The 7,500-nt window shown below is 49.3% G+C and overlaps 3 non-coding genes across 3 annotated transcripts; 1 reads left to right on the top strand and 2 right to left on the bottom strand.

The window, feature by feature from the left end:
• Window positions 1–290: 290 nt before the first annotated feature.
• On the bottom strand, window positions 291–362 carry TRNAG-UCC (transfer RNA glycine (anticodon UCC)). Its single transcript has one exon. It is a non-coding gene; the product is annotated as a tRNA-Gly (tRNA).
• A 983-nt stretch (window positions 363–1,345) lies between these two features.
• On the top strand, window positions 1,346–1,419 carry TRNAN-GUU (transfer RNA asparagine (anticodon GUU)). Its single transcript has one exon. It is a non-coding gene; the product is annotated as a tRNA-Asn (tRNA).
• A 497-nt stretch (window positions 1,420–1,916) lies between these two features.
• Window positions 1,917–1,988, bottom strand: TRNAG-UCC (transfer RNA glycine (anticodon UCC)). The gene has a single exon. It is a non-coding gene; the product is annotated as a tRNA-Gly (tRNA).
• Between the last annotated feature and the right edge of the window lie 5,512 nt (window positions 1,989–7,500).

The raw sequence follows: 7,500 nt of genomic DNA, 5'->3' as shown, positions 1-7,500 counted from the left end.
GGGGATCGAACCCAAAGCCTGGCGACGGCTGTCAAGCCAAAGAAAGGCAGTTCAAGCCCACCCAAGGACAGGCTCGCTTTAGTGCCTTGCTAGCTATTTGTTTAGAACATTATAGAGTGTCTGCATTAAGTGTTGACCATTTAGAAAGAACTTTAAGCTGGCGTAGAGTCTGCTGCACCGGAATGGAACCTCTCCAGAGACTGAGCAGGTGCAGGATGTCCTAACTGTTCAGAGATCTTGTCTTGGTCTTGTCTTCCATGGAATTGTAGGGTGCCAAAAGCAAGCTCACATGCGTTGGCCGGGAATCGAACCCGGGTCAACTGCTTGGAAGGCAGCTATGCTCACCACTATACCACCAACGCTACATGCTGAAACTCGCCTAGCATGTACCATTGCAATATACCCAAGAGAAAAATGAGCTTGCTTATTTGCCTACTTTGCTAGATGTAAGCAGTGGGACACATGGTGATACTGCTTACAGACTTCAATTCAAGACTTCAGAAAGATCATGTGCCCCCCTGGATGATGCTGGTGCAACACACACAGCAAAGGACAGCAATTTGAAGTCTGGAAGATTCCAGGGCAAGGGTGGGAAGGATGAAAAGCTAGGTGGCCATGCAACCATTCCTGCTAACCCAAAGCTTACTTGTGCCCTACAACACATTGGCTTAAGACTTGACCAAATCCAATGCTCCAATATGGGGAAGCTTCTCTGTTTGCTGTTTTTTTTTTTTTTTTTTTTTTAAGTGCGGTGTCACAGTTCACCCATCTCTTCAACTGCAAGAACGGCACAGGAGTAGTCTTAGCTACCCTAATATGTACGTTACAGCAGGGCCCTTATTACACTTTCTCTTACAGGGCAATGGAAACCGTTTTGCCCATGCGATAAAGCAAGGTGCAAAAATGAATTCATGCCTAGCAGAGGATGGTTTCGATCCATCGACCTCTGGGTTATGGGCCCAGCACGCTTCCGCTGTGCCACTCTGCTTCTGTTTGTATTCAACCTTCAAGTTTAAGAAGGGTACATTAGTTGAAATAGTTACACTACTATATATGTTACAGCAAGGCCCTAATGACACTTTCTCTTAAGGGGCTATGGCCGACAATTGGCCCATATGGTAAGCAAGGTATAAAAACCAACGTACACCTAGCAGAGGATGGTTTCGATCCATCGACCTCTGGGTTATGGGCCCAGCACGCTTCCGCTGCGCCACTCTGCTGCCATACAGTGAATGCTTCATTGTGGGAAAAAGTGGCGTTAAACTTCTTGGAGCAGACTTACTTCCTCACTCCACAAGACACACATACATCCCCATAAAATCATTTAGCAACAACTGCAGGCACAGTCTCTGTGGCGCAATCGGTTAGCGCGTTCGGCTGTTAACCGAAAGGTTGGTGGTTCAAGCCCACCCAGGGACGGCCTTTCCTTTTGTGTTCAACAGTTGTCCGAAGAGAACCCCAGATAGCCATGTAGATTCATTTGAGACACGTTGGAATCTCATTCACGTTCATGAAAAGGGTGAGCAGCATCAAGTTCATGTCTTAGTGATACAACAGACATCCCTGGCAGTGTCTGTGACCAAATGAAGTTTTCTGTACCCCAGAAGCAGCAGTAAAGTATTAGCCGGGGATCGAACCCAAAGCCTGGCGACGGCTGTCAAGCCAAAGAAAGGCAGTTCAAGCCCACCCAAGGACAGGCTCGCTTTAGTGCCTTGCTAGCTATTTGTTTAGAACATTATAGAGTGTCTGCATTAAGTGTTGACCATTTAGAAAGAACTTTAAGCTGGCGTAGAGTCTGCTGCACCGGAATGGAACCTCTCCAGAGACTGAGCAGGTGCAGGATGTCCTAACTGTTCAGAGATCTTGTCTTGGTCTTGTCTTCCATGGAATTGTAGGGTGCCAAAAGCAAGCTCACATGCGTTGGCCGGGAATCGAACCCGGGTCAACTGCTTGGAAGGCAGCTATGCTCACCACTATACCACCAACGCTACATGCTGAAACTTGCCTAGCATGTACCATTGCAATATACCCAAGAGAAAAATGAGCTTGCTTATTTGCCTACTTTGCTAGATGTAAGCAGTGGGACACATGGTGATACTGCTTACAGACTTCAATTCAAGACTTCAGAAAGATCATGTGCCCCCCTGGATGATGCTGGTGCAACACACACAGCAAAGGACAGCAATTTGAAGTCTGGAAGATTCCAGGGCAAGGGTGGGAAGGATGAAAAGCTAGGTGGCCATGCAACCATTCCTGCTAACCCAAAGCTTACTTGTGCCCTACAACACATTGGCTTAAGACTTGACCAAATCCAATGCTCCAATATGGGGAAGCTTCTCTGTTTGCTGTTTTTTTTTTTTTTTTTTTTTTTTAAGTGTGGTGTCTAGTGTTGGGCGAACATCTAGCTGTTCGGGTTCGGGCCGAACAGGCCGAACATGGCCGCGATGTTCGGGTGTTCGACCCGAACTCCGAACATAATGGAAGTCAATGGGGACCCGAACTTTTGTGGTTTGTAAAGCCTCCTTACATGCTACATACCCCAAATTTACAGGGTATGTGCACCTTGGGAGTGGGTACAAGAGGAAAAATTTTTTTAGCAAAAAGAGCTTATAGTTTTTGAGAAAATCGATTTTAAAGTTTCAAAGGGAAAACTGTCTTTTAAATGCGGGAAATGTCTGTTTTCTTTGCACAGGTAACATGCTTTTTGTCGGCATGCAGTTATAAATGTAATACATATAAGAGGTTCCAGGAAAAGGGACCGGTAATGCTAACCCAGCAGCAGCACACGTGATGGAACAGGAGGAGGGTGGCGCAGGAGGAGAAGGCCACGCTTTGAGACACAAAAACCCAGGCCTTGCATGAGGACAAGAAGCGTGCGGATAGCATGCTTTGTACCACCATGCAGTCATAAATGTAATAAAGATAAGTGGTTCAATAAACAGGGACCACGCGGCAACGCTAACCCAGCAGCAGCACACGTGATGGAACAGGAGGAGGCGCAGGAGGAGAAGGCCACGCTTTGTGAGACACAACAACCCAGGCCTTGCATGAGGACAAAAAGCGTGCGGATAGCATGCTTTGTACCGCCATGTAGTCATAAATGTAATAAAGATAAGAGGTTCAATAAACAGGGACCACGCGGCAACGCTAACCCAGCAGCAGCAGCAGCAGCAGCACACGTGATGGAACAGGAGGAGGCGCAGGAGGAGAAGGCCACGCTTTGTGAGACACAACAACCCAGGCCTTGCATGAGGACAAAAAGCGTGCGGATAGCATGCTTTGTACCGCCATGTAGTCATAAATGTAATAAAGATAAGAGGTTCCATAAACAGGGACCGGCAACGGTAACCCAGCAGCAGCAGCAGCAGCAGCAGCACACGTGATGGAACAGGAGGAGGCGCAGGAGGAGAAGGCCACGCTTTGTGAGACACAACAACCCAGGCCTTGCATGAGGACAAAAAGCGTGCGGATATAGCAGCAATGCTTTTTGCCGCCATGCAGTCATAAATGTAATACAGATGAGAGGTTCAATAAACAGGGACCGGAAACGCTAAACCATCCCAGATGTTCATCGGTCATGTTACTTGGTTGGGGTCCAGGAGTGTTGCGTAGTCGTTTCCAATCCAGGATTGATTCATTTTAATTTGAGTCAGACGGTCTGCATTTTCTGTGGAGAGGCGGATACGCCGATCTGTGATGATGCCTCCGGCAGCACTGAAACAGCGTTCCGACATAACGCTGGCTGCCGGGCAAGCCAGCACCTCTATTGCGTACATTGCCAGTTCGTGCCAGGTGTCTAGCTTCATGCCCGGTTTCAGGTCCAGCGGTGCCAGCCACAAATCCGTCTGTTCCTTTATTCCCCTCCAAATTTCCTCCCCTGTGTGCTGCTTATCCCCAAGGCAGATCAGCTTCAGCAACGCTTGCTGACGCATGCCAACAGCTGTGCTGCACTGCTTCCACGATCCTACTGCTGCTGGTGCTGGGTTAGCATTTCCGGATGAGGTACAGCTTTGAGATGCGTTGGAGGAGAAGGAGTCAGAGAGGTAGGTGCTGCTGTTGTTATCCAGCTGTTTGCGGCGTGGGCAACACCCGCGCCGTAGCAGGTGAGGAATCGCTGCCAGGCTCCACAAGGTTCACCCAGTGCGCGGTAAGGGAGATGTATCGACCCTGGCCGAACGCACTCGTCCAGGTGTCAGTGGTGAGGTGAACCTTGCAGGCAACGGCATTCTTCAAGCTTCGGGTTATTTAGCTGACCACGTGCTCATGCAACTCAGGCACTGCAGAGCGCGCAAAGTGGTAGCGGCTGGGAACCACGTAACGTGGGATGGCCACTGACATCATGCCCTTGAAGCTGTTTGTCTCCACCACTCGATATGGCAGCATTTCGCAGGCCAGAAGCTTGGCTATGCTGGCTGGCTGTTACTGCCACGGCCCGGGGGTCATTTGCTGGCAATTTCCTCTTGTGCTCAAACATCTCAGAGACAGACAACTCAACCGTAGCGCTGCACACCGAAGGGCTGTTGGTTGTTGTGTTTGATGAACACTGGGAGACCTCAAGAGCACTAGTCCGGAAAGTGACAGTGTCAGCATCGTCTGATGTTTGTGAATGTTGTGAACCACGCAATGGCTGGGCTACTGCTGCTGCTGAGGCGGGTCTGGTGGTGAGTCTGGTGAACCCAAGGGAGGCAGTGTTGCTGGTGGTACCCTGTCCTGCCGCGTTTGCCCACAGAGTGGGATGTTTGGATAGAATGTGGCGGCTCATGCTGGTGGTGGAGAGGTTGTTAATACTTTTCCCCCTGCTCAGGCGGGTCTTGCACACCTTGCAAATCGCCATGGTAACATCCTCAGTGCAGTCTTCAAAGAAAGCCCAGACTTTAACTGGCTGAGGACTCGGACCTCGTGCGTGATGTGCTGGTGCTGCTTAACCCACTGCTGGACGCTTGAGAGGTCATCCAAGTAATTATCTGGTCCTGTTCTTTTGGATCTGTGAGGGTTGTTGTCCTGGACAACATGGGCAGTATTGAGTGGGTTTTCTTGGGTGCTCCCCTGTGGCCTGTACGTGAACCGTCAGGGGAAACACCTCTTCCCTTGCCCCTCCCTCTTTCACCGGATTTCTTCCTCATTTCACTTATCCTTAAAGTACACGCTGACTGGCAGCAGTACAGTGGCAGTACAGAAATGCTATACAGTGGTGGGTGAGCGGTGTACCACTATTGTCAGCAGTGACACAGAGCACAATGCTATACAGTGGCGGGTGAGCGGTGTACTACTGTTCCCAGCAGACACAGAGTGGAAGTAAACACAATGCTATATAGTGTGGCTGAGCCGTGTACACAGAGTGGCATTAAACACAATGCTATATAGTCTGCTATATAGTCACCCCGAACAGGGTGATGTTCTGCAGAACCCAAACAGTGGCAAACACTGTTCGCCCAACACTACTGGGAGGGAACGCAGATTTTAGTACCTAAACACACGATACAACATGTTTTCCGGGGTCGGACTCTGAGGCACATACAGATGGTCCCGATCATCATCCTCATCATACAACTCTTCTCCTGAGTCTGACCCACCCACCACCTCTGCCACCCCAACATCCCCAGACACAGACCCCTCATCGTCCTCAACATTAACTTGGGATGCTGGCCTGAGCCAGACCTCCTCCTCCACATCAGGCCCCATCATCTCCTCAATGGCAGCCCTCATTAATCGCTCTGGCGACGGACTGATGGACACAACGTTCTCCTCCGGGGAGGGCTGCTGCTGACCACTGGCTGCTGGGGTGGATGTTATAGCTTGCGTGGGGCGTTGGCTGTTGCTGTTGTTGGGAGTGCTGCTCACAGCGGAGGTCTCTGGGGAACTCATGTTGAGCTCATATAGTGGTTGACGGTGAGTGGAGTATTACTGATCCCAGCAATATACACACTGACTGGCAGAGTACGCAATGCTATATAGTGTGGCTGAGCGGTGTACATAGAGTGGCAGTAAACACAATGCTATATAGTCTGGCTGAGCGAGCGGTGTACTACTGTTCCCAGCAGAATCAGAGTGGCAGTAAACAATGGTATATAGTCTGGCTGAGCGGTGTACACAGAGTGTCAGTAAACAATGGTATATAGTCTGGCTGAGCGAGCGGTGTACTACTGTTCCCAGCAGAATCAGAGTGGCAGTAAACAATGGTATATAGTCTGGCTGAGCGGTGTACACAGAGTGTCAGTAAACAATGGTATATAGTCTGGCTGAGCGGTGTACACACAATGCTATATAGTCTGCTATATAGTGTCAGTAAACAATGGTATATAGTCTGGCTGAGCGAGCGGTGTACTACTGTTCCCAGCAGAATCAGAGTGTCAGTAAACAATGGTATATAGTCTGGCTGAGCGGTGTACACAGAGTTTCAGTAAACAATGGTATATAGTCTGGCTGAGCGGTGTACACAGAGTGTCAGTAAACAATGGTATATAGTCTGGCTGAGCGGTGTACACAGAGTGGCAGTAAACACAATGCTATATAGTCTGGCTGAGCGAGCGGTGTACTACTGTTCCCAGCAGAATCAGAGTGGCAGTAAACAATGGTATATAGTCTGGCTGAGCGGTGTACACAGAGTGTCAGTAAACAATGGTATATAGTCTGGCTGAGCGGTGTACACAGAGTGTCAGTAAACAATGGTATATAGTCTGGCTGAGCGGTGTACACAGAGTGGCAGTAAACACAATGCTATATACTCTGGCTGAGCGAGCGGTGTACTACTGTTCCCAGCAGACACAGAACAGTAAACAGAATGCTATATAGTGTGGCTGAGCGAGCGGTGTACCACTATTCCCAGCAGACACTGAACAGTAAACAGAATGCTATATAGTGTGGCTGAGCGAGCGGTGTACCACTATTCCCAGCAGACACAGAACAGTAAACAGAATGCTATATAGTGTGGCTGAGCGAGCGGTGTACCACTATTCCCAGCAGACACAGAACAGTAAACAGAATGCTATATAGTGTGGCTGAGCGAGCGGTGTACCACTATTCCCAGCAGACACAGAACAGTGAACAGAATGCTATATAGTGTGGCTGAGCGAGCGGTGTACCACTATTCCCAGCAGACACAGAACAGTGAACAGAATGCTATATAGTGTGGCTGAGCGAGCGGTGTACCACTATTCCCAGCAGACACAGAGTGGCAGTAAACAGAATGCTATATAGTGTGGCTGAGCGAGGTACACAGAGTGGCAGTAAACAGAATGCTATATAGTGTGGCTGAGCAAGCGGTGTACTACTATTCCCAGCAGACACAGAGTGGCAGTAAACAGAATGCTATATAGTGTGGCTGAGCGAGGTACACAGAGTGGCAGTAAACAGAATGCTATATAGTGTGGCTGAGCAAGCGGTGTACTACTGTTCCCAGCAGACACAGAACAGTACACAGAATGCTATATAGTGTGGCTGAACGAGCGGTGTACTACTGTTCCCAGCAGACACAGAACAGTACACAGAATGCTATATAGT

This window comes from Hyperolius riggenbachi, chromosome 4 (assembly GCF_040937935.1).
Source record: "Hyperolius riggenbachi isolate aHypRig1 chromosome 4, aHypRig1.pri, whole genome shotgun sequence".
Taxonomy (NCBI): domain Eukaryota; kingdom Metazoa; phylum Chordata; class Amphibia; order Anura; family Hyperoliidae; genus Hyperolius; species Hyperolius riggenbachi.
This window is presented reverse-complemented; position numbering and strand designations above follow the sequence as displayed.